The sequence below is a fragment of the Rhyacophila brunnea genome, unplaced genomic scaffold (genome assembly GCF_057557595.1).
Source record: "Rhyacophila brunnea isolate RB1 unplaced genomic scaffold, BYU_Rbru_1.0 scaffold_17, whole genome shotgun sequence".
Classification (NCBI taxonomy): Eukaryota; Metazoa; Arthropoda; class Insecta; order Trichoptera; family Rhyacophilidae; genus Rhyacophila; species Rhyacophila brunnea.
In genome coordinates, this window is record NW_028232827.1 from 36278574 (window position 1) to 36291081 (window position 12508).

Genomic DNA, 12508 nt, shown 5'->3' on the forward strand with positions numbered 1-12508 from the left:
GTGAATAAATGTATGGAGAAAATTATAAACTAAAATGTCAACGAATGTTTCCTCATTATATCCGAGATCTCGCTATTTCCGTGATCGTAATAACCAAGTTCGACTGTATGTAGTTCACTCGGTCTCGTTTGACTTAATATGTTAGTTACAATTTTCGACATGTGGGTAAATAAATTGAATGATCAGTATTATAACATATTATATTAATACAACATTGAAATCTGGTACGCATAATAATTGACATGTGATGCGATATCCTACACGCACTTAGGCCGAGATGCATAAAATGTCTAGTTACGATAAATTGAAGTGATATCAAAATGCCATGCAATAGATAAGAATAGAATAACAACTGAGTTAGTGACACAACGTCGCGTTCCGATTTATTCATTAAAATATTTTTTGATTGGCATAAAGTATAAAAATACAAATTAATAGTTGATTGCCTATAAACTTTAAATTATCTAATAGTAACGTAATCACAATACGTTTATTGATAATACATGCATGATTATAAAGAAGACTTACACTTTACAGTAACATCTGTTGGTATATTTTCATTCATATTTTTTTTGACATGGGAAGAAATTCGTATATCATACTGAAAGTCTTTTGTAATTTCCTATATAATTGATACTCAAAATAATTTTAAATCATTAAAAATGGTTTACTTAAGCTTTTGTTAAATTTTGACAGTTATCAGATTTTCGCCATGCACATATTGCTCTACGCATATTTACCCTAAAACCAACCGTTAAATACCCAATAAATGGCTTAATTGCGTGATTTTATATTGCGAAGGACAAATATATTAAAGTATACTGACAGATAGCTTGACAGCTCGTCTCACTCATAAATCATCAGTATAAGACGTAGTAGTATAATAGTGCGTATTAAAATCTCAAAAAATCAGTTCACTGTAGCATGTATACGTTCATGCATACATCCAATTATTATGTGGTTTCTGTTAAAACATTTTTTAACTACAAATTTTATCAAATTAATAATTTATATTGTCAACCTACAGTGCCTTCCGCAATCAATGTAAACGTGCTATATCCGGTTCGAGTGCTAGATTAAATGAAAATTTACAATATCTCCTTTTGAAATAATACTTAATTGACACAAACAGTTTCTGCATTACATTCTAAATATAAGTAAGAACGAAAAATCATGATCAGAATTAACAATTTTTCACATAATGGATTTAAATATAATTCAATAAAAGAGAGTAAATGTTTTTTTCAGAAATATCGTATGCACATAGGTACTTCTTAAATTTTATGTCACAATTTTGCTACTGCGTTTAACAATAAATACTAAATTTGTAAAACGCAGTTTTAACTGAGGTACTTATTGAAATTTGCCCATATGTAAATCGTAGGCGTCGAAAGAAATAAAAAACAATGAAAATTTGTTGATGTTATACAATCTACATAAAACTACAAAAATTAATTTATTAAACACCTTTTCATATTAATAAGTTTTAAAATTACATATTTGTTTTACAGCAACATTACAACGTTTAATGACAAAGTACGAAAACCTATCAGTAATTATTTTTTATCTCTATCTGAATTATTTAAAAACAATAATATTATACTGTTTTACGGCCGTGAAATACTGCAATATAGTATTATAAAAATATTTAAATGAAATTTTAATATAAATTAATAATATATTGTTTGACAAATCATGGAATATTTGATGTCTAAGTATTGAATATAATAATAATGATATTAACAAATAACGTGTTGTTTAAAAATAATAAATAAAAATAATAATATATTGTCTGGCAAAGTCAATTCATTGTTCCCTTGGTGCGTCCATCTTATGCAAAGCTCCTATTGAAATCTGAATGTCGTTTCACCGGTGTTATATCATAATAATTCAATAGAATGACTTTATATTAAAATATAACACATTATTATAGTACCATGTATAGAATTCATGTAGTTATATATAACTTTGTAGAATACATTAATTCATATAACGCCAACTACTTTCTAGTATTTTAGTATGTACAAAATACGACGATGTATATTTGTACGTATTTTGGTTTTATATTTTTATTTATCATCATATTGCGCTATACAGTACCTTCTGAATCTTTAATCAATATGAAAAGAATTAATTTTTATTTTCAAAATATGTATAATTTTATTGTATACCTACATATATATTATTTATTACACAAAATGGATTTCGGATGGCACTTAAAAATCGTATTCTTAATGTAAAATAGTAAAATCTAAGTGCATTTTTTTTAATTGTGTCATTATCTAAATTTTACTACATACAATAATGATTGAGAAAATTATATTTCCCTTAACTACTAAAGTGGGCATATTACGTGGCATAATGAATTTTAATTAAGCACTATTAAAAAGAGTGTCCCAGGAGTAACCTCATAAGATCTTGGTTGAACTATACTGTATGTGATTACTATTCTGATTTATAATTAAATTATAATCAAAGATGCGAAGACACGTTCTCGCTCGCTGTAAGACGCTGCAAATTTTTTGAAAAAAATTAAGCGGTTTGGACCGAATTGCGAAACTATTTTTCTTCAATTAACATATTATTATGTGGACACTCCCAGAAGATGTGATTGACATCTTGCAATTCGCCACATGATTGAGTAACTGGATTGAGCTGCCTTAATTGCGACATTCTGCTGACAATATCTTAAAATATTATTTACCGTACTACAAAAATTATAATTATTATTATGTATCAATAGTGATGAAAGTGGTACACATTCTATATAAAAGCAAGTCAGCAAGTTAGCGGCTTACGAACCTCTTATTCTTAATTTAAAAAAAAAAGTATTATCTGTGTTCTAAGTGATTTTAATTTCCTTCGATTATTGTATTTAAATTATTTGGATGTGTGATAGTATTGACAAAATATGGTCATAGAAATGCAATTACTACTCTTTTACACTAAGCTACGATATTTATTGAGTATAAAAATATGTTCAATAATTAATGATGTACCGGGTTTTAAAAATGACTTACTCTGTGTCTAATTTATAATACATAGTACACAACACGTCTTTCCGCCAAGTAGTAACATTGAAAAGCAGTAGTGGATATAATTAATAATAACTCCAGAATACATACATCGGTATGAAAAAATTCTAGAAAAAAATAACTTTATAATTAATTATTTGTCACGGTGGTAATATCATTTCAGTGATTAATTATGAATAAATGGTTACCCTATATTGACAAAACACCACCATATACAAATTTGAGATTATGAGCAATTATCCGGACAGTGAAAAATGTAATTTCTAATTTGAATTGGTCCATTTTTTTCTAGATTTTTTTCAAAAATGTATGGTTTTTGGGGTTCAAAATAATGTATTTTAAATAACATCATAATTAAATACCCAGTACAACACTACTTTGACAGTAATTTATTTGGAGAAGAAATACAGCTTAAAAGCTTTTTTCCACGTAATATAGATTTTTGAAGATTAAAAACTTCTACCGTCAACCTATCTAAAAATATCTTAAAACAGTGTAATTAAAAATGTAAAAGTTCTTCAGTCAATAAAATATTTTCAAGTAATTGCTATATATAGTAAATATAATTATTATGCTCTCTATTAATACTACTTTCTGTTGACCTTATTGGTTGTTCAAATAAACTATATTGTGTATTAATCTCGGTGCTTGAAACAGAAGACGAAATCTATGCGGTAACTACAGGAATCAGATAAAAAAAAAACATAATTATGTGTATTACTAATTATATAACTGTTGGAAAATTGTTATTAAAGTGTTTCATATTAAATAATATGACATACTACTTTTTATATAACTAACTACCAAAATTTAATAATGTCATAATAGCTATTGGTTACCTATTACTCTACTATATATTATAGATTTGTACTACGTATTTGTATTAAATAATAATAAAAAAAACTTTTTGTTTCAGGAATTAATTAAAGTTTTGTTTTCGTCAAGACTGAAAATGCCAAAGAAAGAGTTAAATTTAAATATTTGTACTGAAATATGTTTTTTCTTCTACTTACCTTATTTTATTATTTCTAAAAAAAGATGCATCACACTAAAAAATATACGTGGCGTTACTGCCAAAAGTTGGTAAGTTTCGTAATCTTGCTATGGAGTTGAATCAGGCAAATTTATTTGTGCTTCATGTGCATGTTTTATAACATAGATAATATATTATATCGGATTTCTTTGATTTTTTTATTCTTGCCTACATATTTATATATACACACATAATCCGTTTTTAACTATAAATACTTAAATTATCGACTTGCCAACTTTTGGCAGCAACCCCATGAATATTATAATATAACCTACATTAAAAATATATGTATAATATGCCATATTATTTAATTAAATATAATAATTGGAAGAAGTATTTATTAAAATAAAAATAGTAATCATTGGGCCACGTGAATAATTTTTGATAATATCCGGTAATTAAATAAACAACTATAATTTATATGTCTGTAAAATATTAAGTCAGTCAGAGAGATTATAAATTTTATTAAAATGGTATTTTTTGTATTTATGAAGTATACCTCAACATGACGTGAGATTATCTTAAATTGTCTATAATGAATACCAAAAACTTATTAATATTTTTTTACATCAGCATATCATAACATACTTCTACATATCAAGCATCCTCTAGAAAAACATTTATTTGAAAATAATTACAAAATACGAGGAATCCTTTTTATGTACTTTTAAATATTTTTTCTTCTTCAGATTTTTCTTACTATAAGGTTTGTATTTTGTAAGAAAAAAATGATTCTAAAAGTATTTTGAAGACTGACAGTAATAATTCGATTGAAATAGTAAAAAAATCATTAACATTATACGTATTATATTTTTCTTCTATAATAATATAAAACAGAAAATCTGAATATCAGTTTTACAGCTTTTTCGCATATATAGAAAATCTAGAGCATAAAAATAAATGTACCTACCCTGAAAAATGGTCACGTTAGAATTAGTTATAATATAATTTCTCCATTTTACAATTAATTTATTATTAGTCTGATTACATACTGAAAAATATAATCAGTTGATAGAGTGGCCAAATATATTTGTGTTTTAAATCTTTATAATTTGTATTATTCACAATTTCAAATGTGACAGTTTATAATAATTTATGTATCTGTTTAGATAAGTGTTCTCCCTCGATCGTATTCATTTTTTGTAATTATATCTATATTGCATCTGGGTAAAAAAAAATAATGTGTTATAATTTTAATATATTGTTGTGTTAATGTTATTAGGTAATCAATGTTTTAGTTATAAATAATTATTGTAATAATTATTGGAAAGTTTTAAAACTGAACACATTTTACAAAAATGAAATACAATATCACTTTGAATAATCAAAGAAAAAAATATAAAAACTGTTGTGTCCTTTTTTTGTCGTAATGAAGATGGAGTTTTAATATAAAATAACTCAACTATCGTAAAAAAATGTTTTTAAATCTTTATAATAGAGTTCTACAACGTAAACACAAATAATTAAATTAATAATTAAGAATCTTAAGAAAAACGTCATAAATATACATTTTAGAAAAATCTTGATCCGAGTGCATTTTTAACAGACGTCTTTCGATATATTATACACGCAAATATTTTTACCACTAAACTACTTACCCAATTACTGACCTTGCAGATATTTGTTATTTCTGTTGTTTTTTCAGATTTTTCATTTCCAAATCCCTTCAATAATATCAAGTGAATAAGATTACCACCTTTAGAAATAGGTGGCTTCAAACTCACTCCAACATTAGTTTTTACGTCTTCCTACGTGTTCTACTTGTTGTGCATATTTGAAGCCCACTCAATTCTAGATTTTTATAATATGATCATTGAGCTATTAAAACATACGATGTGACATTGAAATTATATACGAGAGAAAACTACTTTATATACACAATAATTAAAGTATGCTTTCATTTTCAAACCCCTGAATAACTTGATGTAAACAACCGGTACTAATAAGGGCTCATCAATATTGTAATATATCTGATGTTATTCATGCGTACCTCCATATTAAGATCTTATTAAATTACATCAGAAGATACATAATTTTAAGTACATAATATTAATAATGATTGTAGGGTGGAAGAAAGAAAGGGGTAAGTACATAATTAAAAATACATACAGCATTCTCCACGTCATTATCCAAGGAAAGATAAACGGTATTGTTATAGAACGAGAGCCTGATTTGTGGTTGTGATGGATTGGCTTGGATCCTCTTGACACCAAAAAATAAAAGCAGTCAGTTTTTAAGCCAATATTGATATTGGAATAAGAGACCAATGCCATGTAGTGTAAAGATGTAAGTATATTCATGTTGCATAATAACATAAATATTATTACCTACAAAACTAGTGGATTTTTGGAACAAATGCACCAATCTATAATGTCTAGCTAGATAGTATACCCTAAAGTAGGGGTTCTTAACCTTTTTGCGGTAGCGGGCGCATTTGAGATGTGGGATAATAATGGCGGGCGCACATTGGATTTCTAAAAAAACAAGATTTAAGTATTATGTGTTACATTTATTATAACGGTAGATTATGCAGTACATTAAACAGATTAGGCATTTAAAAAAGAAGCCATAAAACACCTATACAGTTACATATAGAAAATAAAATATTCAAAATAACACAGGCTATTAGTATGATCTTTGATACTGCATTTCACTTACTAACTTTTTAAAATCAAGATTGTAAGATGATAATCCCAATCGAGAAATGCTTTCTTAATTAATTCGCTGCCTAGCAGTGGCGCACCCAGGATTTATTATTGGGGGGGGGGGTGAAGGAGGAGAATGGAAATTAGTCCTATAGGCTCTTTTCTTCTTCATATAAATATTTTTACATAATTTCACAATACACGGCGATATATTTGTACAGTTTCTCCTAGTTTTTATTAAATTGGGGCATAGTGGCGGTAACCGTTGAGCGTGTCATCAGCGAGTGGCGGATTGGAAGTGAAGAGCGACCATGCTGGACATGTGTACCTAGTATGCTTAAACATTACTTAAATAATATCGGCTGTGCTACCCGCTTGGTCTAGAGCAGTGTTTCCCAAAGTGTGGTACGCATACCCCCTGGGGTACGGGAAGAGTTTGGTGGGGGTACGCGCTGCACCGGGTTATGGCTACGCCTGGTGCAACAAGCATTTATACAACATCCATGATAGAAGTTTTATCGCATGCGGAAGAAGAGTAATTGTTGAAATTATTAGCTTCAGACGGATTCTTGCAAAATAAATATAAGGAGTGTACTTAAACATCATTTAGGTTGCAAATGCAACATGTGTATCCAGTTTTAACAGAGAAATTCCTGAAATACATTGCCTTTTTCAACTGCATATCTATGTGAAGTTGCTTTTTCAGCATTTGTAGACATTAAGTCAAAAAAAGGAACATCCTTTGGGTGTCAGATTAAAATTAATAACCAGGGAACCAAATTATGATGATCTGTGGTTTCAACATAAATTATTACATCCTTCTCATGGTTTATAATGAATGTTATTTTTTATAATATAACTTTTATTTATATTTTATTATGAATGAATTTTATATGTCGTTTATTATTATTTTGTTTATGTACTACAAAAGGAATATATTTTGATTGTTATTAAAGTACTTACTTATATGCATTTTTCTTTTGACGAGGAGTACTCAGTGTTACGAAAATTGGGGTACACAGATGTCGAAAGTTTGGGGAACACTGGTCTAGAGAGCTACAATATTTATGCCGAATTCCACCAAAAAAAATGTTCTTTTGATTTACACCACCACCGTAGTGGGTGTAGTCGTTCTTTTCGCCGAATGTTTATCGCAGATTTTTGGTTTTTTAATATTGAGGTTTCAACATATTAATTGAAAATGGACAAAAAAGTATTATTGCTTTTAAATTATACACAACCTACTCAATACAACACAGCCTAATATCTCGTTTATCGGTCTTTTGTCTATTGCACTCGGTGTACCTACACCATGGCCCCCACATCCTGAAACGGGCCCTCAGGCTAGGGCAGTGGTCGGCAAACTGCGGCTCTTTGGCCCCTTGAGCGCGGCTCTGCCGCAGATGCTCTCTGCCATATTTGATATGGCTACAAAGAAGAAGCAAAGAAAATGGAAGAGGATAACCGTAAATGTAATGTTGAATAGACCGAGACTTTGCGTTTATTCAAAACTTAAATGGCTTACCAACCTTTATTTATGTGTCGGGAAAAATTAGCGCATTCAAATTTAGAGAGATACTACAACTAAAAACTCGTAATTTTGCGCTAAATATTCTGTCGATTATGCAAGGAAGAAAGCAGCTGAGGAGAAGAGTCAGGAAAAATAAAGTTCTGTATTTAATTAGGTACTGAATAACATCTTTCAACAATGTTAATATTGCAAGTTTTGTGATTAGTAAAAAGATTTCCAAGAGAGGAAATCAAGAGTAAATTGAGAAATCGATTTATTGATGAGAACCTGGAATCGTGCTTAAAATTAAATCAACAACATACGAACCTGACTTACCCAAACTTTACAAGGAGATGCAAAGCCATTATTCACATTGAGTTTGTCAGTCATTGTCATGATTAAATTTTATGGATACCTGACTTACAATTTAATTTTTATTAATAAATAAGATCATTATTACGTATGATATTCAGTGTATCTACATATAATTTAATTAGGACTTAAAACTTTAACTAAAGTTTATTAAGTAAATTAGCAGTGTACCTACTTACTACCTACGCATATAATTTCAGTTTAAGAAATTTGGCTCTCAAAAGAAATCTCAATCGTTGTACTGTTGATATTTGGCTCTATTGACTAATGAGTTTGCCGACCACTGGGTTAGGGTATTTGACGGGCCCCCTATCCACCGCTTAGATTAAAGACAGTGTGAAACACTACATTAACGTTTTTCAAATTGTGTTTTAGTTCAAATTGAGGGTATTTATACAGTGAATTATTGGCGATTTTCAATACATCTACTTTAATAATGGAGCTGTCGAGTATCGACACATAATAATCTGAAAATATATTGGACAATTATATAATTTAAAATGTTCATAGTGATGAAGTGTAATAGCGCCGCAGGCGACTTTTTTTACTATTAAAGATAATTTATGATGTGTGTTATATCACTTATCTGGTCAACCCGACACGCCGGCCCCCCATAGCCCGGGCCCCCAGGCTAGAGCCCTGTCAACCCTCCCCTATACCACTCCAGAATTCGGGTGGATACCGAGAATTTCATTAGAGAACGGGTTTCTAAAAAAACCTGACATCAGTGTTTCGAAATTTTTGTGTTAGAAATTAAAATCTAAGAAATTTTACTAAAAAAGGTGCTGGAGAATTACAAATCATATTTTGGGGGGGGCCAAGGCCCACGATGGCCGCGTGGCTTAAGGGCCGGTCTATAGTGTCGAGGGTCCCAGGTTAGAATCCTGGGTCTGGCAAGTACACAAATTGTTTTTCAATTTGTGTATGAGTCAGAGTATGGACCTAATAGGTTGAGCAAGTGGCTGACATCCATTTCTCGTAAAAATAAAAATCTGTTAATACAAACCTCCACTCTGTGGAGGCCCATATGATCCTATTAGGATCGGACATGGTCAAAAGAAGAAAGAATACAAATTACTCGATTGGCTACGTGTTATATGCATTCCTAATTTGAGTGCAATTAGTGATGGGTGCAAACAGATATGTTACAATGACGACTGCATAAAGAATATTCTACATATATTAGTAGCGAATACAAATAAGATAATAATATGCAATAATAAGTATTATGAGATTATTCTAGAGAAGATAGATTTCCAGCCCATTGCTATTTTATCTACTCTATCTCTAACTCTATCCATCACATCGCGGACGGAATTATGTCCGCTTTCCAATACATTGGCCTCTTTTGTGATCTTTATGCGTTAATATAGTTTATATAAGCAATAGTACGAGGGTGGGTCAATAATTCCTTAGAAAAAAGCATTAAAACAGTTTTTATTTTTGTATTTTTTTTTTATTTCTCAACATAATCTCCTTGGAGCTCAATACACTTGGTAAGACGTTTCTCAATTTTTTTTAAACCGTCAGAAAAATAAGTTTTCGGAAGGTCCTCAAAATAAGCATTTGTCCGATCGATGACTTCTTCATTTGAAAAAAAACGTTGTCCACTTAACCATTTTTTTAAGTTTGGGAAAAGGAAAAAGTCACTGGGGGCTAAATCTGGCGAATACGGTGGGTGGTCGACCAATTCGAACTTCAATTCTTCAATTTTAGCCATTGATCGTAAACATGTGTGAACACGGGCATTGTCCTGATGAAAGAGGATTTTTTTCCTGTTTAAATGAGGCCGTTTTTCTTCAATTTTGTTTTTTAGCTGGTCCAATAAAGATGCATAATAATCCCCTGTTATTGTTTTTCCTTTTTCCAAATAGTCAACGAAAATAATTTCACGTGCATCCCAAAATACAGTAGCCATAACCTTACCAGCTGATTTTACGGTTTTCGCCTTCTTTGGACATGGTTTGCCTTCGCAATCCACTGCTTTGACTGTTCTTTCGTCTCGGGAGTATAGTGGTGTATCCATGTTTCATCCACAGTCACAAAGCGACGAAAAAATTCATCCGGATTGCGTTGCATGAGCGACAACAGGGCTTTAGAGGCCACCACCCTATTGCGTTTATTGTCGACTGTGAGCAAACGCGGCACCCATCTTGCAGAAATATTTTTCATGCCCAATTTGTCATGTAAAATAGAAATGACGCTACCTTTTGAGATCCCTGTAACCTCAATTATCTCACTCAACTTTAATCTTCGGTCACTTAACACCATATCGTGGATTTTATTGATCATTTCTGGCGTAGTCACCTCTACAGGACGTCCTGAGCGTGGTTCATCCTTTGTTGATGTACGACCACGTTTAAATTCATTTAACCAGTTATAAATAGTTGCAAGTGAAGGAGCAGATATGCCGTGAACTAAATCCAACTCATTTTTTATTTCCTTTGCTGTTAACCCTTTTATATTAAAATGTTTAATAACAGATCTAAACTCAATTTTCTCCATTTTCCATTTTTCCATTTTCCACAAGCAATTTTTTTTTTAAATGTACGAGAAACACACAACAACCCGACCAATCTGATTGAAACTTCGCAGCATACTGAATCGGTAGTGCCGCTGCATGAAAACAAACCGCTTACAGTACTAGTCGCGCCACCTGTCGGCTTTTCTAAGGACTTATTGACCCACCCTCGTATGATAGTTGTATTATAAAACACACAGGTACCTCATCTTAAATAATTATTTAAAATATTATCTTGGTTATGCTGACAGGTGTATGATATCTCAGATAATCATTAGATACCTTGCGGTATATATTAGTCGTATTAAATCAATAATAAAGTTTATCTGATTGGTGGTATTGCTATAATCAAACTAATAATTATCATAAAATCTGATAAACTCAAACTGATGAATTGTGGTAAGATACAGATTAGGGACCCGATTATAATATTATTATTGGTTGAAGATTAGTAATTAGATTATTAATATTACAGAGAACTACACTACAAATATTATGCTCATAATATTATACAATATTATGTCAACAAAGTTCATTAACATATTGTCATAATATATCACAAATTATTTATTATCCAAGAATCTTCATTTTTTATAACAATTGTAGCGTTTTTCAAAATAAGTACAGGTGATTGCCAAAATCTTATTCAAAAATAAATTCTACCTCCAACATTACTCTCCATGATCTCCTCTCCCATGCCTCGGAGCTGAGGACATGTCATGAGTCTGGAGCTTAGACTATAGATACATCTAGACGCCACCCATTGCATTGCTAAATAAAGCTGCGTGCCGTGCGTTTAGTTTGACCAATTTGAACCATCTTTTCTGCTTAATTAAATAAAAATATTATTTACCACTGAATTTATGTTTAACACAAAAATAGCAATTTTAACAACACGTGCTTGCAGGTTATCGACGCTTAGTTAAGCAACAAGCAACAAAGCAAACCATCTCACATATCTGTAAACCTTTTATCTTACTCTAGCGCGTGTCACAGAGATTACAAGGGTGCCGAATACTTTCTCACTCGCACTTGTGCATCGTTTTTGTTCAGGCTTTGGTCTGGAGGGCCTCTTCTATACCGTCTAACCGTATCTCTAGACGTGTCTTTATCCCTCCGGTTTTGTCCACGATACGCACTTCGACCCAGATGTATTGTTCATTTTTTTTATGTATCTCACCATGTGGAATCTTTAGATCTCTAGAAATTATATCCAGCTCATTAATAAAACTGTACAGTCTGTGATTAAATTAGCGCTGCCATACTTTATTTTTACAGATTTTTGGCGCAAGCATCTTTCTTATAACTTTGCTCTGAAAGACTATTAGTTTCTGATAATCAGTTGACATGGTCCTGGGTCACATGTCTCAGCTCCGTATGTCAGCGTTGGTC